The following is a 23,214-nucleotide window of genomic DNA, read 5'->3' on the forward strand; positions in this document are numbered from 1 at the left end:
TTCCCTGACAGCTTCCCTTCACCTCTCATAAGAGGAGATCCAAGCACGCCGCATCATATCTCATCTTTGTTTGATTCAGGCCTCTGCAGCTCCACAATTGTGCCAAGGAGATGGTATCAGCAAGCGCCGCTCGTGTTAACAATTGTGAGCTGTCTTGCTACATACTGCTGGTGGTATTTGATGTGATCAAATCTGCTTTCTGCACAAGCTCAGCCGTGGCGAAGTTGGTTTCACTTCATCTTTACAAATGCTGTCTGTTTGCGTTGACTCACGTCTTAATTAATAAGATATATTTTGTCTGGTGTTATTGCTAAGCATCTCAAGACATGAAAGAAACTTTTCTACATATTTCATCGTGCAACTGTCAGTGCTCTTTGTGCTTAATGTGCACAAGTGGTTGGACAGTGGAATTTGGAGAAATCGACTGGAAAAGGAGGCTTTAGCTAACATTTGCGAGCCTTGTGAAGCGACAGCAAATATCTGGGAGTATATGGGAGTTTTTACGCATTTGCTGGTTTCCTGTGTGCGCGCCTTACTAATTACCATTTCTAATGCAACATGTAGGCACAGGCCTAGTTTTTCACTTTATTGCCATAACCTATTAATAGCACTTCATGCAAAAAAAAGAAGTGTGAATTGAAAAGGAAAGTTAAAAAAAAATAATAGTCAGCCATTTGCCATCACAGTAAAGGAGGAAAATGAAATGGTGTAGGATCAGCTGGCTGGCCCCTGAGGAGAAGGGGGGGGGGGGGGGGTGATGAGGATGAGGATGAGGAGGAGGAGTACTTTGCTGCTGTGTGTGTCAGTGCTGATTAGGTAAGAGATTGCCTCATGTAATGACACGGCATGGCGCTAGTGGTGCAGAAACACAAACAATGCATACCAGTGTTTTTTACTGCGCACACCCCCTGCAGCCGCCTGCCTGAAGATGTTTATATAGACATATACACTCTAACCAGAATATTTCAACATCTTAGACAGAAACACCCCCCACTCCCCGCTCCCTTTCCAGCGACACGCACATTTATTGCATCCGGGAGCCGATAGCCCTCTTTTCTTTTGTAGCACAGATGAAAGATGGGGGTGATTAAAGCAAAGGGGGCACAATGGAGCCTGTGCGGTTTCTCGATCAGTATATGCTGTTAGTATTGACAGCATATATTTAGGCCTACATAACCCACCAGCTTTATCTGTTTCTATCAGTTTAAACCTAAAGCAAAACGGAGTATTTCATAATCTCCTCCTGCTGGTGACGGTTAAGGTTTCTGTAGATATGTTGGACCTATTATTATATACACAAGTGTGTACGGGGTTTTGATTCATTAGCTTGGTTATTAATAAATCTGCTTCAGGCTTAGATTCAGCATGATGTATCTTTTGATAAAATGATATGAAAGCATAAAGCAAAAAAACATAAAACCAGACAAAAAACTGATTATGGTAAATGGCCACTACGTGATACTTATCAGAGCCACGTTGATTAGCTAGTCTAAATGATGCAGTTGGTTTAATTGATTGTTTTATAGAGAGATGTGTCAATAACAGCTGTCTGCTGTCCGGACAAACATGCTTTTGTCATTAATTAAAAGTGGCCGTAATGGCTCGTTATGCTGCGTTTTTCTGCACAACACTGGGTATGCAGGACATTGATTTTCAACAGTGTGGATGAGACAAATTGCACATAGATCTTTTTGTAATGTGCTGGCTGTGCCGCTCTGCCTCTGTGACTAACACAGATATCGCACTGATGTTGCGGCTACGGCTGCACACGAGGCACAGTTTGCAGGGCTGGAAAGCCTGTGAGTGATGTTTTAATGGAGACGGTCACGCAAGTCAGCGGTGATCTCAGGGTTCACACCGCCATAAGGAAACGACCCGGGTGACATTGTGGCTCTCCGCTCTCCTGTACACAAGATGCCTCGGGTAAACTGCGTCCTTGCTTGCCCTTGCAGGTTAGGAACACCTATTGAGCCTGCCGAGCCTTCAGTTTAGACACTGGGACTTTGAGCTGGATCGACTGGGTTTAAAGATGGACATCTTGTCTCTGTACCCTAGTTTCAGGAGCCGGCACAGAGAAAATGAGTTCTGAGGATTGGGTTTAGATTTGCCACTGTAGCACTTCCACTCTGATACACTCTAGCTACCATCAGGGGAAGGTTGTCAGAGAGAGCGGGAGCGAGAGGGAGAGAAAACAGCGAAGCACAGCAGTGCTATCTAATAGATCAATTTGTAATAAATCTGTTGCCTCAAGCTGTTGTTGTTCGCTTCAACTCAGTAAAAGGTGTCTGTGTTTCTCAGGCAAGAAAATGCTTGTCAGGCTGGGCATACAGAGCTATCAGTGAATAAGACGCGCCTAAAGCACAGTAAATCATTTTCTCTGTGCTCAGTTTACATAGGTCGAACACACGGCTCTTATCAGCGCATTCCATTGGCCGAAAAAGGAGGGTTATGACCAATCAATAGGGCTGAGCGCTGAAATCAGGAAATAACGCTCCCCTCACATTAAATTTCCTCCCATTATCCAATATGAACCATTAATCATGATGAAGGAGCTATCGATTAGGCTGTGAGCCAAGGTTGGTCAATTTATTTGCCAGAAGTCATCGAGTCGGGGCAAGGATGTGTCGACGAAGTGCCGATTTACAAAAACCAAGTGACAGAATTAAAACGACCCCATTATTATGACAACAGTTTGATCTTTAGGGTAACAAAAGAGCAGGCCTCTATAAAAACCACATGGGACCGCTCCGGCTCCTCCTCCACTAGCAGCCATATGGACCGTACTAATTGTGTTTTACGCCAACCATTTTCACCGATCCATCGGGGACTTGTGGAAGTGCTGTAGCTATAATGTCACCAGCAGTGGGCTGGCTCATGAAAGAAACATTAGCAAGCAAGATGAGAAGACAGGAAGGCAATGCACTGCAAGTGTACACGATTATTGATTTTATTCAAATGAAATCGGTGCTTTTCTGTTCAGAATCCGATGTCTTTTTAATAATGATTGCTATTATAGCTTTCCCTAGATGGAGCTTTTGTTTGAGAGAGGCATTCAGTTTAGTCTCACACTTGCACCTTGTCAGAAGGTGAAATCTAATATCTAGGCATGTTGCCAGTGTGTAAAGATATAGCTTTAAAAAGGAGACTTGTAATCCCTTGTATTATCCAGTTTACACCATAAAGATGTTTTATCCAGTGATGTGATAGATTTTTTTTTTTTTTTTGCACAGGCGTGGGGGGTCGGGGGTTGTGCTGAGCACTAACAGATCATCTTTCACTCATTTTTGTTTTATGGCTACACAAATGCTTAGGTTGAAGTATTTCCTTTGCCCTTCAGGCCAGGGAGTGGTTATAAAGCGTTTAGAGTGCCAAGTGTGACTGAGGCAAATCTGTGTGTGTTTTAACGTGTCTGTGGCATGCAGTCATGAAAAGGGCACATCTATGGAAATTAGATCCCGTGAAAGAGGGGAGGAGCTTTGGAGCGGTGAAGGTGGGGAGGAGGGAAGGGGGGAAAAAAAACCCCACACTCTCGTTTCATTGTGTCCCCTCTAACAGTTTTCTTGTAATTATTGAAATTGATGTTTGCTGTGGAGCTGTAAATCTGCAAGATCTCCTGTTAATAAAGCGGCAGAGGCAGCCGAGCCGTTAGGCTGGGAAATAAAAGGTAATCAAGCCTCCAACATCCTGTCCCTCGCCCCAAAATGAAGCAGCAGAAATCCTAATTAACTGAGAGGATGAGGAGCTCTTACTACACTGCTTGGCTAGTCGATGCCAGAGCTCTGTGCTATACTGTAATGAAGATGCACTGCTAGTTTCCCCCAGCCTCTCTTCATTTTTTCCCCTCACTCTCTCCCTGCCTTCCAGCTCTCTCTATCTTGCCTGTGGTATTTTTTCCCTCTCCTCAGCTCCTTTCCTCCTCTACCTCCTCCTCCTCCCTGCCTTGTCTGTGAAGTTGTGGATGTGACCATTGCTCGGAGTGAGAAGCGCTTTTTGTAGCCTGGAGGTTTCTGCAAGTCCTGCACAGGAAATCGGTGAGCTAGATGATGGCCTCTGTGATGGTTATTGCTGCTTATGTAAAGTGCCGTGAGAGCGAGGGAGAGGCGGCATTGATCTCGTCCCACTGATTTCATAGATCCTCTTTAAGATGACAATACAGTTGTCTTTCTGTGTCATCTTCAAGTGCTCCTGCTTTTGCTTTGCACATGTGATTTCATTTTTTTGTGTATTCAGTAATGTTGTTGTTTTGTAGTTTTTTTTTTTTTTTTTTTTTTGCTCTGTAACTCTGGTATAAAGCAGCAGCAAGACATGCTCCTCGAGTTGAATGTCATGTTATTAACATCTTTGTTTTTGTGGAAGAGTGAGTGATCATCGATTGTCTGAAACCCGAGCTTCCCTCAGCCCTCCTGCCAGCTACTCTTCACTATTTACCTGTAAACTTGTCCTTTTGTCTCTTGCTTTGTCTGTTGATGGCCTCAGAGCTCTTTCTTTGTCCCTACCCCCTACCCCCACCCTCCCTTGTTGTACCAAAGCAGCCCAAAAGCCTCCAGGGATGAACAGACAAATAGAAGACAGCTACAGGTGAGGCTCCGTCCCTACATTCTCCCCATCTGTCTTTCTCCCCTGTGAGCACTCTGCCAGACAAGTTTTCAGGCACTCAAAAGCAGCAAATCGACTCACTGTAGGATTCACTGTCACTTAGTCGAGCTGGGGCACAGCAGCTCGCTGGGAGGCCGGTTTCTCTTCCTTTCTTCATTTCGCCACTTCCTCAAATGAGGAAAAACAATATTCGGCGTGGTTCTTTGCATAGCCGAGCTCGATTCCAGCTCCTCGCAATCCTGCTTTGTTTCTTCGTTTATGCATTAGTGTGGCGCTGCAGATGACAGCTTGATTAAGTGCTTGTCACATCTCAAATAATTCCAACTGGATGGGTCCAGTCAGCTGCGCTCCATCTCGATTTGCTCCGGTTAATTTTAAACAGCGCGACTGACGGGCGAGATGGTCGCACGCCGTCGCGCGGATCCCTAGTCAAAGTGGCGGACGGTTTTGTTTCCCGTGCACACGTTTCATGATTGCGATTGAGCGCAGGGAGAGCGCCGTCAAAGAGTTTCAGTCTCTGCCTTTTTATTCTTGGCACAAAGCAAACGATCTGCTCGGCACAAAGCCAGCAAAAACTCCGGTAGAGAAAGCTGGCATCTGGCTTCGCATTGTGCGTGTGCACTCTGATGCATCCACGAGAGCATCGACATGCGCCCTTGGTGTAATGAAAGCCAAAAATTCTCATAACAGTAGGAGTTTAAATTTCTCTCCTAAGTGCAGCAGCTTCCTCACAGGGAAGAGATTCACCAGCACCTCTGACAGCCCTCAGAGACCCTTTCCTGGAGAACCAGCAGTCCTCCCTTTCTTCTCCCTGTTTCCCTCTGTATTTAGCACTCAGCCTTTTCCTCTAATCAACAACAGGCTTGTGAAAATCTCTACATAAAACACACAGTGCTACTTTTTTTTTCCCTTTCTCTCTTTTCTTCTGCCTGATTCTTCCCCAGAGTTCTTTTTTTTGTCTTGCCTGTGTAGCTGCTGCTATAAAGAGGATGACAACAGGCAGAGGAAACTAAAAGGACGAATTGTCTTTACCTCCCCCCCTTTTTTTTGCTTTTCACTTTATCACTCTGCCTCGCTAATGCAGCTGCTTACATTACACGGGGCTCGTTCACTTTATATTTGCTGTCGCAGGGAGATAAAGACGATGAAAGTGAGAAATATACGTGGCAATCTTTGGGAATTTAGCTTAGGAATGTGGATACATGTAAGAAAAGAGATCATACTGGCTGTTTCTTTTTTTTGTTTCATGGGTAAATGGAGCTCATGGGGCACGGGAATCGACAGGCGCGTTTTAATTGTTTGTGACATGTGAAATGAGAAACAATAACGTGCGACTACTACAGGGCCCATGAGATTACAGTCTGGTCGGCTGCTTAAAGGAGTGTCAGAGAGATGCATTACCACATCTCTGTTTCCCTTTCTGCCCTCTGAGCCATAAACCACTCACAAGCATTTAGCCAGCAGTGATTTCTCCTCCGCTCACCTCCTCACCCTGTTTTGTGATCCTGTGGAGAGCATACCGTTAGAAAACCTCCCAGGCTTCCTAAACGAATCCTCTGTGTGTCTGTGTGTCTCCGCTTGCAGCCTCGGTACTCGGCAAATATCTGCAGCACCACCTGATTTGACTTGGTAATGGGGCATTGATGAGTCTGGGGGGAAATCGGGGGGGGGAGAAAGAAGAAGGGAAAAAAAAGGCACAAAATCGTACAGCCCCAAACCCACTACAGCGAGGCGGCACCAAACACGGCGTCAGTTTCTCAATAGCAATTGACAGAAATGGAAAAAAGAGAGGGTGAGGTAAAAATGGAGGACTATAGAGATATAGCTGTCATCTGTTGATGCCTGCAGCTGCCTGCTATTGCTACAGGGGGAGAAAAAAAGCCAAGAGGTGGAGATGAGCTTCAACACCCAGCCTTCAACTCGATTTGTTTTTTTGTTTCTGCTGTTGTTGGGGTTTTTTTTTGCCTCCACTGTCCTGAAAAAGCAGGTTTTCTAAGCAGAACAGCAGATTATTTACATCCTTTAGCAGAGCTCATTTCTCACAGAATACTGAGTTGTGTGTGGAGGACATAAAATGCAGCCAAGCCAGGCAGAGCACAGGAGATAAAAGCAAGATCGCTTAAGCACTCTCTGTTACCTCTAAAGCACATTTCTATTGCTGTTGATGTAGCCACTAGTCTAATAATTCATCTTCCCTAGTCTTTTTCTTTTAAATCGCAGCTAGCCTTGTGCACACACACACACACACGCACACGCGCCCACACACAGTAACCGCTCTCAAACACAAATTCCCCTCTCTGCTGAGGGTAGACCCCTTCTAATATAAAACAAGCAATTCAAAGAAGAAATACTCGTCATCCTGCCGTCTCACCATGGCCAACAGATGAGTAGTGCTGCTAACAAAAAGCAGGGACTGACTGCGCCCAGCTCCCTCGCAGGGGCATCTTGTCTATGTTATCACTCCAGCTAGTGCTGCAATTAATATTAATGTGCTTTAAAGCACGCTCCAGCAGCCCCGCTTCCCTCGCTCCTCTCTCGTTTGCTCTGTGTCTGTGTGTGTGCGCATGTGTGGATGTGTGTTTGTTACTCAGGAGGAAAAGAGCAATAAAGCCAGCATGGGATAAGAATCTAGGCAGGATATGACAGTCCTCATGTCAGCTGTCGTAGAGCTGGAGGGATATGTGGATAAAGACAAGGGATGAAGCTGAATCCCAACCAGCCAAACAGGCAGGTAGTACGGCTTGTAGGTAGAGGCTTCGAGTGTTCGCAGCGGCTGGGCTGGGGGCTGTGCACAGCCTGTTTATTTAGTCATGTTGTAATAATGCTTGACCTTTTCTTTCAAGTCCGCAGGCTGACCTTTAGCACCTTACTCCTCTGCAAATCACACACACACACAGACACACACACACACGCAGAGGGAGAGTGAGACAAGCACCTCCTTTGCAGGGAGCTTCATGGTCTGCCAGCTCTAGGAGTGGATTGTTCCAAATTAGTATGCATTAGGTGGTTAGTGCAAAGCATTTAATTATGCGAGATGGCACTAAACTGTCTATGTTATGATTAGCCCAACACGTTACAACTTTAATCTCTTCATCCCCCCCCTCTCTTTCTGCGGGTGAAGAGGAGATACATTGGGGCATATGTGGGGTGGTGGCTTATTAGGGATAAGTTTATGATTTTTCAAGTCTGTCTTAAAGCAATGCTGATTTGCCTGTATTCTCATGAGTAACAATTCCTGCTCTCCACTTTGGACTATATGCTTTTCCCTGTAATGCAGTTACACTGTAAGAAATTAGGGGTAAATTGCGTAGCCCTCTTTCAGTGCACATTAAATTCCTCTGTGGCACATAATAAGCCTCAACAGTCCCGCTATGCTAAATCTAGCTGGTGTCTTTTTAGAGTTAATATCTATTTAGCACAAATTTCCTCCGTTTTTGTTTCTTAAGTTAGCTCCCTGTGGAGCTCCTGTGGGAGGACACTTTAAAGTAGTTCTGTTCTCATCGCTAACTTGGAAGTTAATGTATCCTGCAGATGTGATAGGATGAGTATTTTTTTCCATATTTGTGGTTTGGGACAGAAACAATTAGCTAATAATGTGTCTAATTGTGTTTGGAGTATGGCTGTGTGACGACATGACTAGCTGCCCGTGACGCGGCTAATACGGTGGGTGTACTGGCGCTTTAAGACCTTTCCATTTGTTTGCCTTAATTTCTTCTTTTATGACGTAGTATTTTTATGTGCTTTTATAGGGGCTCTATAGCAGTGGTTCTTAACCTGGGTTCGATCGAACCTAGGGGTTCGGTGAGTCGGTCTCAGGGGTTCGGCAGAGCCTCCGCCATGACATGCATGGCTCATTTTGTGCACCAGTAAAAAAAAATCACATTTTATTTTTCACTAAAGAGGGGTTCAGTGAATGCACATATGAAACTGGTGGGGTTCGGTACCTCCAACAAGGTTAAGAACCACTGCGCTATAGTGTAGTGGTAATAAGCAGACGGTAGCTGGTTTGATCCTCGAAGGAGACACAAGCCCTGCTGTAGTGACCCTCCTTTGAATAAGGCAGCAGCCAAAAGTAGCTTTTATTTTTTTTGTGCTTTTATCTGAGGTGTTATGAAAGTAAAAGGCGATCTCGTAAGACATTCCTCAGAGAGATCAAGAGCGGACCGTGTTGCTACTGTTGGAGAAAACTGACATAAATACACTGCTGGCACAGCTGAGCTGAGCTTGGAGGATTGCCACAGCAGGAGAGGTGCTATGAGAAGAAGGCTGAAAAGCACAGCTATGTCACCATAAGCTGACCTACCAACAAAGAAGAGAGGGTTAAGTGCAAAAAACCCCCCAAAAAACTAGATGTGTTGGTAATTATCAGTCAGCCAGCGTAATATGGAGAAGTAAGGGCGAGATGTTGCTAAAAAGGCTGCAGAGATTACTTTCCAGTTAGCAGCTCATTTGTTACATTATTGGCCTCACCTATATAGAATCGCATCTACAGTGTCAGTGAGTGTATCTCCCAAGTGCATGTATTGATATGGTAATCGAGAGGTTGTGATCTTGCTCTATTTTTGTATAAATCGCTTCTTAAATTCCAAATCCGCACTTGACATCAGTTCTCTTTGTAACACGAGTGATAAGTCGGCCAACAAAACCTACACGTGGCTACTTTAAGGTGTCCATCCTCCGAGCTTGGCAAGGAAGAAATAGAGGGGAGTTTTTGCTAAATAGGCTGCGTTTCTGAAATATTGGCATTTTACCTCGGACAAACTTGGCAGTGCATTCTGTCACCTATTTCTTAGAGCGTTGTTGTGTTCTGGGGAAAAACCTTTGGTGCCCAGATGGAGAGCAGCGGAGAGAGTCACAGCTTCTCACATACACGTGGGTACATCAGTTTTATTTTAAGTCACAGAGTCTTGAAAAATCCCATCCTTTAAGAAACGCTGGCATATTCCCATTAGATGTCACAAGTATCCTCGCTATCTCTGCAGCTAATGCTTTCTCCCTAGAAGGAGTTTGGTATTTCGCTTGTCTCCCCTCCTTCACTCCCCCTCAGATACTTTGTCAGACGATATTGAATCAAGCCTTTTATGTGTGTATGTGCATATCCCCGCTCTCTGTTTTCACTGAGCCGCTTTTCATGGAAGGCAGGCCTTTTTAATCTCGGGCAGCAGTGGCAGAAGCAGCCTGGGCAGAGTCGGAGCGAACCAGGCAGCCATCCAGCCAGGCAGTCAGTCGCTGCAGCGGAGCCCCAGCAGCTCCCCGGAGGAACCTATTATACAGGAGAGATATCAAACCATGAATCATTTACGCCAATCCTCCCATCCCCTCCCTTCACCTACCTTTGCACGCAGCCCTGACGCCCGGCCCCGGCCGCCTGCTTGCCGCTGTCTGCATCATTAATGAATGATTATTGCATTTCATAAACACGGAGCTACAGTAATTAAAGTGTTATCGATCCCTTCCACGTTGACTCCAAGGTGAAGAGAAATGTTTGCGTGTCCTCCACTTACACATTTTTTTGTCACAGTGCTGGGTAGAAAAAGTCCTTCTAGGAACAATAGGCAGTAATTTATTTAGCCTGAGGGCATGATACAAATTTTTTTTCTCTGTTTAGACACTTGAGATGTAGTCTTGAATGAGAGAGGATGATGAAGATAGAGCTGGGTGGGGTTTGCGGGTTGCCTCTCATTGTGCAGCGTGTCGGTGGTGTTGGAGTGTTTTCCTATGTTAGCGTTTGGTGTTTTGCGTAAAAGGTGGAAGGACACGGAGGTTAATGTGCTGGAAAAGAGTGATTTAGGTCAGTGGTCGTGTCTGCATCTGTCACTCTGACAAGCTGGCGCTTTAGGAGGCTGTGTGGTGTTGAATAAAGGAGAGAGTGAAAGACAAGTGAGGAGAGAGCCGGCTCTTTCAAACGGAAAAGAGGAAAACCTGACCTGACTGTGATTTGCGCTCTCAGCGACAGGCACAGTGTTACAAGCAGCCGTTTGATATAAACCTAATCAGTTTCGCCTCTTTATTGAGGATCAAGACAGTTAAAAGTCTCTGCAAATAAGTGCACGTGTCCCTGCCTCCCTTCCATCTGTTTTCCTTCCTTACTCCCTCTGCCCTGCTGTCATTTCTCCCGGTCATTTTTTCCTCCTCTCGTCTCATTTTCACCATGCTTGTCTCTTTTGCATTCTTAACATCCTTCCACTGTTTCCTCATTCCTCAGCCGCCACCTCCCTCCCCCGACCGTTTCAATCAGGAGGGCACTTCAGCGTAAATATCACAATCGCTTTAGGAGGCAACAATTGTGTAATTCTAGACTGATAGCGATGTTTAAAATAACAATTTGGCCAATAGCAGTGGGAGACGTTTGTTTTTTTGTTTGTTTTTTTAAATTTTGGGTTCCTCCTTTTGTTTGCGGGAAAAAATGAAATCTCGATTATGAATAAATAACTGTTTGAAAGTATTTCGATCTATCTCTACATACAAATGTGCAAAACTGGATCTCCAAGGACACACAGTATATAAACACAGGCCACAGTCAATAGGCTGATGTCACTTATTTGACGTCGTTCCAATCAGTGAAGAGAAAAGAATGGAGAATTCATTCATTAATGACTGGGATGTTTGTTTGTTTTGTTTTGTTTTGTTTTGTTTTTTTTTTGGTGCTGTGTCCCCTTTAGCCTTGTGGATTACAGGCAACTTACTCTCTATAGTTATCAGTAAAATTTCCCTTTCCGTTTCAGCACCTAAATGGATAGTTTCCCGGGAATTATTTATTTTCATAGACGCAGATTTTAATAGGCTCTTTGTTAAAACTAACTAAATGTTTATTCACAGCTGTTGTTTGTTTTCACCCCCAAAAAAAGCGCTAAATAAAGTCATCACAAATACGGAGTCGTTAAGGACGACGTACAAATGCGAAAAGCAGATTGATCGAGCCATTAAGTGCGAGATAGCCCGGTTCAGCGAGCTCGTGCTGATTAGTAGCCTTTTCTCCCTGCCCTGTGCCTTGTCCCTTTTGTTAGTGAGCCACATGGCTCTCTACAGGGTTTAGTCTAATCAGTGCTAAATATTCAGCGGTAGCCCGTAGCCTAATCAGGCAGAGCATAATCATTGTCAACCAATTGCATTCCTCTTGACCTCCCAGATGGAGGTAAACTGCACAGCCTCTCCATAGCACCGCCTCAATTACTGCAGTAGTAATGGTGATAAAGAAGAGCACAAGCTCAAATGAAAATGGCTGATTGATGTGGACACACATGGCTCGTATTTGGATTATAAGGAAGAACATTACGGGCGTTAGGGGCACAGTCATGGTGCGGGATTCGAAATATTGACCAGGTATTTAGTGGATTTTTGCCCCGTTGTGGAATACGACAGCATCCCCAGGGGTCCTGCCACCTAAAGCACAACCCTCTTGTTCCTCCTCTGCTGCAGTGTCAAGGGGGTGGGACTGTATATCTAAAATGCTCATGTGTGCTGCCTGTGACTGGCCCTCTTATGCTAGTGACAGCTGTGGGGTCAGAACAAAAAGCTGTCTATTTCCGAAGCCTCCACACACACACACACACACACACACACACACACACACACGCACACAAAGAGAGAAAGAGCCAGTTGGAGATTTGCGGAAATTGCTTGTTTTCACTGTCGAGGCATTCATCAATTATGGCTTCCAATCAAAGAATTAATAGTGTTTCAGTTTGATTTGTTTATATTTTAATTTGTCTGATTAACTAAAAAACTGAAACATAATTTTTGTTAATAAAAAATACTCACATTTTGAGAAGAATGTTAGTTGATGAATTATAGTTTTTTTTTTTATGCTTTAATACATTGATTGATTTGTTTAAGGACTTTGAATTTATTCTTTTGCTGATGGGCAGCTGAGAGCGCTTCTTGTTGTCAGGCCGCTCTTCAGTTGCTTCTGTTGATCCAGGCTGAGAGCATGAATAGAGGGATGTAACTAATTGACCCTGGCACCTTAAGGGGGCTGAGGTAGAGTTGGGGAGCAGGTGCTGAGTGGGTTGCCCACCATCTCTCACGCCGGTCCTCGTCCCCGCTGAGCACCAAACACTCCCCGCTGACCGATCGGCTCACACGGCTCTCCGTAAGTGCAATGATGCCGGATGCCTTAGCCTGCGTGAGCAGCATAATACCGACTAATGCCTGAAGGAGCGCTCTCCCCATTTTTATATCACCGCTTCCCTCAGCTGCTGCTTAGCCAAGCCTGGCCAGTGCAGTGCAGAGTGGAGCTGAGTGCCTTCCTTTTCTGCTCTCTCACTCTGCTCCGCCTGGCAGTTTATTAAAAGGAATACTAGCTTTTTCCTCGCGCCCGGGTGTTTGATTTCGACAGCAGCAGAAGCTGTCACGGCAGATAAAAGGTAGCGGGCGCCAGAATTACGGTGCGCACAGCATCTGTATTTACTGCGTCATTCTCCCTGCCTCTGACAAGGGAGGAGGAGGAGAGGAGGAGAAAATGGAGGACGGGCTGCTGCGTTCATGTGTCTTTACATTGACATGTCTCATCAGGGAGAGAGGTGGACAGACAGTCTGCAGTGAAGCCATCAATCAGCCCTTTTCAATACATCTGTCCAGTACACTGTAATGCTCACACATAAAGACTGACAAAGGAAGGCATTATTGGTTCTGTTGACATCTCTCTTTTTTTTTTTTACAAACCACCTTTCAGATGGCTTTTCAGATGGAGTAAAATAGCAGGGTGATTGCAGTGTGCTGGCTAAAAATGTCAAGGAGGCAGTTCTGGATTGATATGATTGCTCGCTTGTTGCTTTGAGTTTTGTTTTTTTCAAAATTAGCGAGCACACAACACAACGGTAAATATAACAGCGATTCAGCTATCTTATGCATTTGTATAATGAGAGGTTCTTTGTTCTCACCGCGGGTGTCGTCGATTCCTCCGATGCTGCCACTTAAACCTAATCAGTTAATTGTGTAAAATGATTTATTTTCGACTTCAGCTTTTGTTTCTGAAAGTATTCTCTCCGTGCACCTCTCCTTGAAAACAACTCAACAGAGAGATCCATTTTCCTGGCTGTATCCCTAACTGAGGCGGTGGGTCATGCTAATTTTTCATCGGCATCATTTCATTGAGCTTTAATTAACACAACAAGGATTCGGTGTCCTCCAGTGTCATCTGCTCAGACAGCTAATACAAACTCATTATCTCAGCTCCCTCTAAAACAGTACTGTATTACCCTGCATACTACTTGGGCATACGTAAAAAAAAAGAAGAAAACCCCCCAATACTGATGTATTCATCTGTGTAAGATAAGGGTTTTAGATCATGTCCTGTTTTAACCTAACCCTGCTTTAATACATTAGTATCCGTGTGCTCGTTTGCTTCACCCGCTTCAGCAGCTGTCTGTCTTCTTCATGCGTCTCGATGCTGTAGCCTGTGGTGACAGCAAGACTAATGTATTCACGGCACCGCCACGGTGAGAGGCATTACTTTACCTCTGCTTAATTGAGGGGAAACTCCCCTGACACCTGCTTAGTACAGCACTAAGCTGGGAGAGCGGCCAGACTCAACCCTAGGAGCATGAGGCCACTGAACCCTGACTGAGAAATAACGCAACCCCAGACCACCCAGGGGCTGCCGAGGGAAGAAATGATTTAATAATACTGATGAGATATTACACCGACTCTTCCTCCACTGTCTCCCTCTCGTTCGCTCTCATTACTTTTTACCTGGTGAGGGAGACAGCTCTGACTCTGCGCCTGAAGGTGTATTTAGATGGGGCTGCTAAATATTTCAGACCCTGAAGACAGAGACTGTGAGTAAAAAGAAGAAGCAAAGAAGGGAGCAAGAGGGGCAAGAAAAAAAAAAATCAGTGCACGGGGGTTTGACATGGATTGTGGAGGGAGGTTAGGGAGTGTAGTCAAGGGCAGTCAGGGCAGGCCTGTAATTGGCTGACACTGGAATATAGCAGTGGATTTGTGTGTGTGTGTGTGCCTATGTGAGTGTGCAGTCAGGCAGTGTCTGAATACTGTAAGGCCAAATATATCGCTCCAGCCAGACTGCATTGCTTTCAGAGTGTTGATATGCTGCCATCACCTTGCACTAGAGTGAATGTTGATCTCAAGTACAACAGACACTAATATTATTTTCTTTGGGCTCACATACCAAACTCCCCCTACGTCTGGAGCCTTATAGGCAGGGTGCCATCTGAGACTCGGCATGACAGCTCGACTGAGCTCCTGCCTCGTTTTTAATTGTCCCAGGCCCCAGGGGCTGCTGGGAGCTAGCTGGGCGGGGCTGAACATTTTCTCCAGGGGGATGTGGAGAGGTGGGTGACAGAACACTCGCAGTGTCAGATGCAGGTGCAGAGAAAAGAGATGGAGAGGGGGCTGACAAGCTAACCGTGGGGAGCCAAGTAGTGGGAAGCCATTCACTAAAATGAGAGAGGAGAGGGCTTTATATAAGAGGAAAGCTCACAGGAGGCATCCATTTTCCTGCTCCAGCACCGCTGCACACACAATATGTATTATCCGTGCAGTTATCAGCTGGTCTGTTAAATGACGTTGTTGCTAGAATTTATGTAAAGAGCACAATATGGCCGCGGTGTTATATCAACAGTACATTTTTACAATGTGACGTTTAGTAGCATTACTTATTTAGAGGATGAAAAATGTGCTCCCTCTTGTGTAGTTGTCCTGTCATCATGTCCCAACACTGACTGGTGGATCATAATCTTCTATTCCCTGCTATGGTTTAGCTTGGTGGTTGTGATTAGGCCTGGAGTGAGCAATGTGGCTTCAAGAATTGCAGTCATTTTGAGTAGAATCACAATTCATGACCTCAATCGCAGTTCTCACTACAGATGTAGTTGAAGCCATGTGATCTTACATGTGGTCTTTGCAGAGACGCTGCTGTGTTTAGTCCTTTTAAATTGGACTGAATCTGTTCTGCCCTTCAGTGCAGTTTGCTTGTGCAGTTGTGAACATGGTGTCCGTAACCAAAACCACTATCAGACCATTTGGAGGACATGATCTTGGTCTGGTTTTAAACTAACTCCACAGCGGTTGGTTTATGGTGTGAATGTAATCTGACACAACTGCAAAACGAGCGCTGTCAAAGTGCCAAATGCCTTCCTATAGTCAAGTATGCTTTACATTCTGGGATCTGGCAGGGTACCATAGATGAGCTGGGTACACAAATAGTCAGTATTGGCTAGAAACTAGCTATAAATTCTCCTTGTTCTCCGTTAGGTCAGCTAGCTCGTGATTGTCTATCATGCAGTCATGGAATTGGTGGTGACATACCGTCTTTGAAACCGTAACTGCTGTTGTACATTAATAAAATAGGAATAATACATTTAACTGAATAGTATTTCTGTAATTGACTAGCTAGGGCAGCAATGTTTAGACATCTAGTCGACCAGTCATGCACATTCCTAATTATATGCAAGTATTTTATTTTGAAAGTTCAGCTCCAATCAGCTGGCCTGAGCTTGTTTATCCTTACCTGCTTAGGAGTCAGAGGGAAGTCCAACACAGCTAGGCTTTTTTTACATTATCTGGCTGGATGAAACCTAAAACCCCAGTTGGAGACAAAGAGTTTCTCAATTTTCTCTGTTAAGCCACACTTTCTAATTCAAATTGCCTGTGTGGTCACAAAAAGTGAGGTTTTCATACATCATGTGAGACAAAATGATCCCTATGAGTGTCACCTACTCTGATGAGAGATGATATCAGATGATGATGATAAAATGTTGATAAAAATCTATAGAACATAAAAACATAACCGTAAAATGCAACACGGTTATGTTTTTATGTTTTATGTTGTAAATAAGATAAGAGATTAAAGCTCCAGAAAATTGTTAATCTTCAGATTTAGTGCACAGAGCGGTAAAATAAACATCCTAATTCAATTCAATAATTCAAGCGAATTATTTTAACGTGGACTGAGCTTTCACGGCTGCCGTTTATTTCTACGTTACCATCCAACATCATAATAACGGAGATGTGGAAGTCACTTTAGTTTAGGGCTGTCCGATATAACGATATATATCGGATGACGATATAAAAACGTCTATCGTTTCATTTTATGCTATCGTTTGTTTCGTGTCGCAAAATAAACTGTTTACGGCAATATTTTTTCATGGTTTTGATGGTCACTGTAGTGGCTATATTAATTTCTTAAAGTTCTCTCTTTCTCTTATATTTTATATAACCACACTACGGACGGACAAGCGCCTGTTTTTATGCATTGTCGTTAGCAACAACGACGGTAACACCATTGCGTGTCCGCTTGTTTATGTTCCACATAAACCTTTCACAATAAAGCTCAAGATCCTGTTGAGACTTTTCAAAATAAACTGAATCACGTGAAAGATGCCGAGTATTTACGGATGAGAAGTAAAAAAAAAAAGAGCCGCCAGGTGCTAAAAAATAAACCTTAGACTCAAACGTTAGAACAGACTTTCCCCCGCAGCACACCGTGTAATAAATACTCACAAAGAAAACGGCCGCCGTTACAACTTATGTCTAAAAATGTATCGATTCACGCATCGGTTAAAACACTCGACTCCAGCTACATGACGTGCAGCTGGAAACACTTCCCGCAAGACGAGCTGCCCGAGATTCACAGAATTTACAGAAAATGTTACATTTTTGTGATTTATGTCGTTATCGGACGATAGAATTATTATATCGAGATATGAGATTTGGTCATATCGCACAGCCCTACTTTAGTTTGTCGGCAGATCAAAATGAAAGTAACTGTATTGATCGCACAGGTCTTCTTGGTGTGAGTTCTTTCTTCTAGTAGATCACATACCAAAATAAGACTGTTGCTGGCCAGGCTGCGTCGATTTACAGAAAAACATTCAGAAGTTGTTGCAAATCATTTGCTGGGATCAGGTTCAAATATGTGAACAATTTTCTCCATTTACATGTTTTGATTATAATAATTAATATGAGATTATTAATTTGAAAATGCCCCTTTGGGTTCCGGGAAATGGTCACAGTAGGCTCTTTGTGCATTTTTATTTCACAACAAATCAATTTATTGATGAAAATAATCTTCATCTTAATTGATAATGAAAACAATTATTTGTAACCCATTTGTGATTGTGTAATTGGCTACACTCATATAGCACCACAATTGAGCCTATTCTCCAGAAGTATTTTATTAATTTATTACTTCCCATTTATATGCTGCGCACCAAAGCCCAGTAAATATCTTTGGACTCCTCCTCCACGTTATGTTGCAGCGTCAGTTTCTTCCCAGTGTTCAGCCTCATACCATATTTTTCTGTGATGTTGCTACTGCCTTGCCACACATTCTGCAAATACACCGCAATTTGTACTATTAATCTGGCAGCTACATGAAAGCTGAGTCAGATGCTAGAGCCTCTTTTTGTCAGGCAGTTTTGATTGCTGCAATACACTGTCAGCTTCAGTCATGATTCATCGCTCTATTAAGGTGAACATATATCCAAAATGCTTCTGAATAAGGCAGCACATGGCTTAATGTGATTACACTTCCTCTGACTTTGACCGTATTCAGGTTAGGTTAATTGGAAAAGAATGTCTACATAGCAGTTTATTGTTCAGAGTATTGTCCCTATTGGGTAAATTATTGTACAGCTACAGTCCTTGTAAATATACTCGTGGAGCCATTGAGTTGTTTTTTTTTTTTCTTTAGTAAATCATTTGAACAATTGCAGAGCTGTTAAGGGCTGCTGGAATGAAATGTTGTGCAGCTGATAGGAAGCAGCGGCATGAATTCGGGTCTTGCTTTTCCTTTGCTGCAGGCACGGAGACGTCATCAGCCCAGCCTCGCTGGGGTCAGAGTCTCTGTAAATAGCCCTGAGGGGATTCAGGCTGCACCGATAGCATACCTGCTGTTACCCTGAGACGTTATCCAACTGCATGCCATCCCAAGCCCAGGCTCCCTCCCAGCTGCTGTGCTCTGCTTTGCATTGTTCTGCAATACCTCACACAAAGATGGAGTGGGGCCATTATACCTCTGGCTCTGTAACGCTCCCTGCAGACACACATAAACATACACACTCATGCTTGCTTACACCTACACCAACAAGCACGCACATAACTGCAGCTATTCACATTTGTCGCTGGGTTTAGGTCTTCATATGTTTGTCATTGCAGGTACAAATCTTTGCACAGCCATATGAGACCCCCGCCACACACACACATACACACATACACAAATCAAACTGGATTGGGCTGTCACCACAAAAAGCTCTGCAGCGGCAGCGCTGGCTGGCTTTTTCGCAAAGGGGTCAGAGTGGACTGCAAATTACAGCTGGTGGCCAACGATGGGTCTCAATGCGCCGTGTGTTTACCCACACACCTGCACCTCCTCGGATGGTAGAGGCGGCGAGCACAGCCGAGAGCACACAGCCATTTTGTAACACCTCAAGGAACTCTCCTTCTTGTCTCCCTCCTCTCTCTGTATGAGGAATAGATGAGGTGGTGCCATTAAGTGAATTTGCTGTTATTTCCCCAGGCTCTTAGCTGAAGATGTCAAACCTCAGCCAGTGAGGCAGCCAAGTATGACGACTCAGGCAGAGGCTTACACACACACACAAACACACACACATACACACATTGCACTCTGCTACGCACATGATCAGCTTTCATGCTTCTGTGTAATTTATCAAATTGCTTGGGCATGTGATGAATGGGTCTAGATCTCAAAAGGAAAAAAAGGCATTAGGTTTGCATTAGGTTGCTGTTTTCCCCGTGTAACTGCTTAGAATTTAATTACAGTCAAAGGTAAACATCGTATTCACATTTTCTGAAACAATAATTCTGTAGGCCTAATTGCTTTGTAGTTTCACAGACTACACTTGAGCGCTTACACGAGGGGAATCAGCTTGTTAAACAGAAACCGCTCAATCCCATTACATATACTGCAGACTGCTACATTCTTAGTGTGCGGAATGAGCAAGTAGGCTTAATATTCTCTACATTTTCTCACAATTGTCCGCACTCACACATCCTTACTGTAGAAGAGGCTGGTTCTCTCCTGGTGATTTGTCACAGTTCCCTATTGTATCACACACCGCCTCTCCTTCACACTCCAAATCCCCCCCCTTCTTTCTTTCGTTCTTTCTCTCTCTCCCTCCCCTCCCTCGCTCCCTAAATCATTTCTTTACATGTGTGTGGGTGCCCCCTCTTGCTGTGATTCTGATACTTCATAACGGCAGGAGGAAATTGAGCTGACCTTGAGGCTGCCGAGCTCCTTTATAATGCTGATGTATGGGGCCGTGAGCGCAGGCAGCCAGTAAGTGAGAGGCATGTTTTTATTTGCTGGGGAGCAGGGCCCAGTGTCAGGACACATAACAAGGTTCATTTCTCGCCCACTCGAGCTAGCTAGTACGCTGGGAAGCTTAGTGTCAGGCATTCAAGTCCACTAGGTGTGATTTAACTGCATTAGCCTTTGTATACTGGAATAAGTTGCATCATGCTGCCTAAAGGATGATGATGAGCAGACCCATGAAAAGAATTAACCCTCTCCCCTGGATATACAGAGTTCGCTAAAATGTGATTTGCATGGGAAAAGTGTTACTGTTGGCAAGGCCCTTAGCTCAAGGTTGAAGTAGAGATGATTTCTTATTGGATTGTCTTTCTTTGGGTGAGCACACAGTGGGCAGTGTTGTAAGTTGATGCTATCTGTTTGTGTTACCTTTGGGTTGTTGTTCATGTCATATTATTATCATTAGTTGTTCAGTGTAGATGGCCCACTTTCCTTTCTTCAGCACCTCTCTGCTCATCAGCGCAATCAGGTACCTCCGATCACACAATCCGACTGCTCTCAGATTGTTGTCATGATTGAGACCAATTCAGGAGCAGGAAGCAGCAAGAGGGCTTATGATTTAAGCATGAACACCGTTCAGGAGGTGGACCTGATGAATTAATAACTGCAAAAAAGAGAGGAAGAAATAGTAAATGCAATCCAAAGCCCTGCAAAAAAAGGGAAAAAAAGATGCATTTATATTTTCTAGAGTTTGCTGGCGTTAAAGTAAGTGAGGAGGGAGGTTGTTAGATACAATTTGTTGCACGTTGTAACATAAATGAGATGTAAGCAAGTAGTTAAAGCACGTTAAAGAGATTTCTATTGCTGTTGTCTTCCACTCTGACATGGCTGTTTAAACATGATGGTGACAAAGAGACGGTAGAAAAAGATATACAATCATTACATTGTTTTGACTTTGTTAGAAATGTTAAACTGTTGTTTGGGGCTTTGTGTCCAGCAGTAGTGGCTGTGGTTGACATTATGAAGAGCAGAGGAAGCTCACCAGCGCTGCCAGTTTAGTTCACTTCTTATATGGCACAGATCCACTTGCCTAACCCCATGTCTGGATGCCGCACTCTGAAAACAGGCAGGGACCCAATTCATTCACAGCCCATCCAACAGCACATTGACTGTGTGCGAAATATGTTTCGGCAGCTTAACAGCAGCAGACTCATCAATTGATCCAAATTTTGCCGTCCATTGATCTTGGCACACGGTGGGTCGAGATAATTACAGCGCGTGTATGATAATGATATCATTAGCGGCCCGTGGTCAGTCTATTAGGACAAGGGAAACGCGAGTAACAACAACCCAAACCATGCATAGAAACATTTGCGCTGCCAAATGCTGGTGAGAATGGTCCAAATCTGCTTTGCAAATGCCTCCCCGTCACTCTCCCGACCGCACCACAGTAACAGTAGCGTGGTAAAGAGGCGGGCGAGCCTTCTGGTGCTGCTGACTGGCATTCTGCGTGTTGATGAATGTGGCGGCCTGACGGCTCAATGTGCTTACCTAATTGGAGCAGCTCTGCTGTCACACCGAGTTTCTCCGTGTCTCTCTTTCTCTCAGTCTCTCTCATGTAGTAAGAGCAGCGTTCTACTTGGTTACACACCTGTGTTACCCAAAGGTTAATAGAGCTATCTCCCAATACAAACCAATCACCAGGTAATCAGTTTCACGCGCCTCCATAGGTGGCTAAGGGCACGCATGATGACCAGAGCAGCCATTTTGAATCAGGTTGCTGCAGGTTGCCAAGCAAGAAAAAATTATTGTACATATTAGGGCTGCCACAAACGATTATTTTGATAGTTGACTATTCACCGATTATTTTTGCGATTAGTCGACTAATCAGATCATGCATCCATTGGACATAAAGCGTACAGCTTATTGCACCGGCAGCATCTGCTCTTATATAACTATCATTAGCTTACAGCTTTAAGTGTTTAAGGTATGTGCTAACTAAAAATAAAGGGAAAATATGTGGTGTCTTGATAAACCGAGCAGATATTTGAGGTTTACACAGCTACATTCTCGCGTGAAAATATGTTAAACGTTTATTTTGTGACCCAGAAAGAATAATAAGAGTAATATTAAAACTAACTAGCTGCCGCCATTGTTGGAACCTGAGCAGGGCCGCGCTATGAATTCTGGGGCACAGTTACTTCTTCTTCGGGGTTTAACGGCAGCTGGCATCCTTGTACATTCAGTGCTGCCATCTTCTGTTTCAGTCCGTTATTACACCCTTAAATCCTACTACTTATTCCTGCGTCTTTTGTGATCTTACAAAGCTTCAAACGATGCGTCGACTATTAAATTAGTCGTCGACGATTTTGATAGTCCATGTAATCGTGACTAGTCGACTAATCGTGGCAGCCCTAGTACATATATTGTAAATATAGGCTTTATCCATGTTTTGTGTAGATGTAAAGGGGAAAGGAGTATAGTGTGTTTGCTTTGGAAGCCCCTTCATATCACAGCACAATTGACGCCCACTTCGTTGTGTGTGGAAATAGGGAAGTTGCAGCTCAGGCTATCTTTGGTTTCTTCATGTTGTATGTGCTGCGCGTGTTTCTGAATAGTGTTTTTTTATTTTGTGTGTGTGTGACAAGCATGTGGCAGACTGCCAGAGACGCTGACATACTGAGGGGTGGACTAAAGTCATGAAAGCAAAGCGCTTCTTTTTGATGTCATCCTGCTTCCGAAGGGCCGTAGTGGTCAGAGGGGATTTGAGTTTCAGCACAGGATTTTGGGATTTTCGTGTCAAAAAGGTCGCGTCAGGGTTGAATGAATTCAAGTGTGTGTGTGTGTGCGTGTGAGAGAGAGAGAGAGCGACAGAGAAAGAGAGAGAGCATGCATATTTAGCTTTTAAGACTGAGAAGAGGCACCGAAAGAAGAGAAATCCTGGCGCTATGGCCGTCCACATCAACCCATGGTGCTCACAAATAATAACCCTCAACTCAAAGAGCATGGAAGCGATCTTGTTCTCACATGAGCACACATAACAACATATAGGATTGGACATTTCTAGGCCTCTTGAGCTTGTTTTAGTTCTCTCTGCTGTGTTGTGGCTACTCGGAGAGGCTGGATGGACAGGCAGTTTTTTAAAGGAATGATGTTGCATGCCTTGTGCTATTCGAATACATCCTGTAGGCGGAGACATGAGCAGATTAAAATGGGGATGGGTTAGTCACAGACTGATTTTAGAGGCTTTTAAAAACCAGGCAGATAGATGAGCCCGTGCGTGTATGTGCGCGCGCACGCTTGATGCCCACATTGTCTGCACCGTGAAAATCCCAGAGTTACTGAAGAGATTGCAAAATCAATATGGGCTATTCATACACGAATCT

At 44.2% G+C, this 23,214-nt stretch overlaps 1 protein-coding gene across 6 annotated transcripts in view; it reads left to right on the forward strand.

Moving 5' to 3' along the window:
• rerea (arginine-glutamic acid dipeptide (RE) repeats a) overlaps window positions 1-23,214 on the forward strand; it is a 129,047-nt gene that overhangs the window by 3,589 nt on the left and 102,244 nt on the right. Inside the window, exon 1 of one of the 6 annotated variants that reach the window (XM_087834323.1) lies at window positions 4,559-4,578. The exons of 4 other annotated variants lie outside the window; for them this stretch is intronic. The gene's annotated coding sequence lies outside the window, so the exon portion shown is untranslated. Of the gene's footprint in view, window positions 1-4,558; window positions 4,579-23,214 lie in introns of those variants that run through there. One more of the 6 variants, XM_087834326.1, reaches the window with a different exon arrangement.

Source organism: Neolamprologus brichardi, chromosome 20 (genome assembly GCF_056152115.1).
Source record: "Neolamprologus brichardi isolate AB-2024 chromosome 20, ASM5615211v1, whole genome shotgun sequence".
Taxonomy (NCBI): domain Eukaryota; kingdom Metazoa; phylum Chordata; class Actinopteri; order Cichliformes; family Cichlidae; genus Neolamprologus; species Neolamprologus brichardi.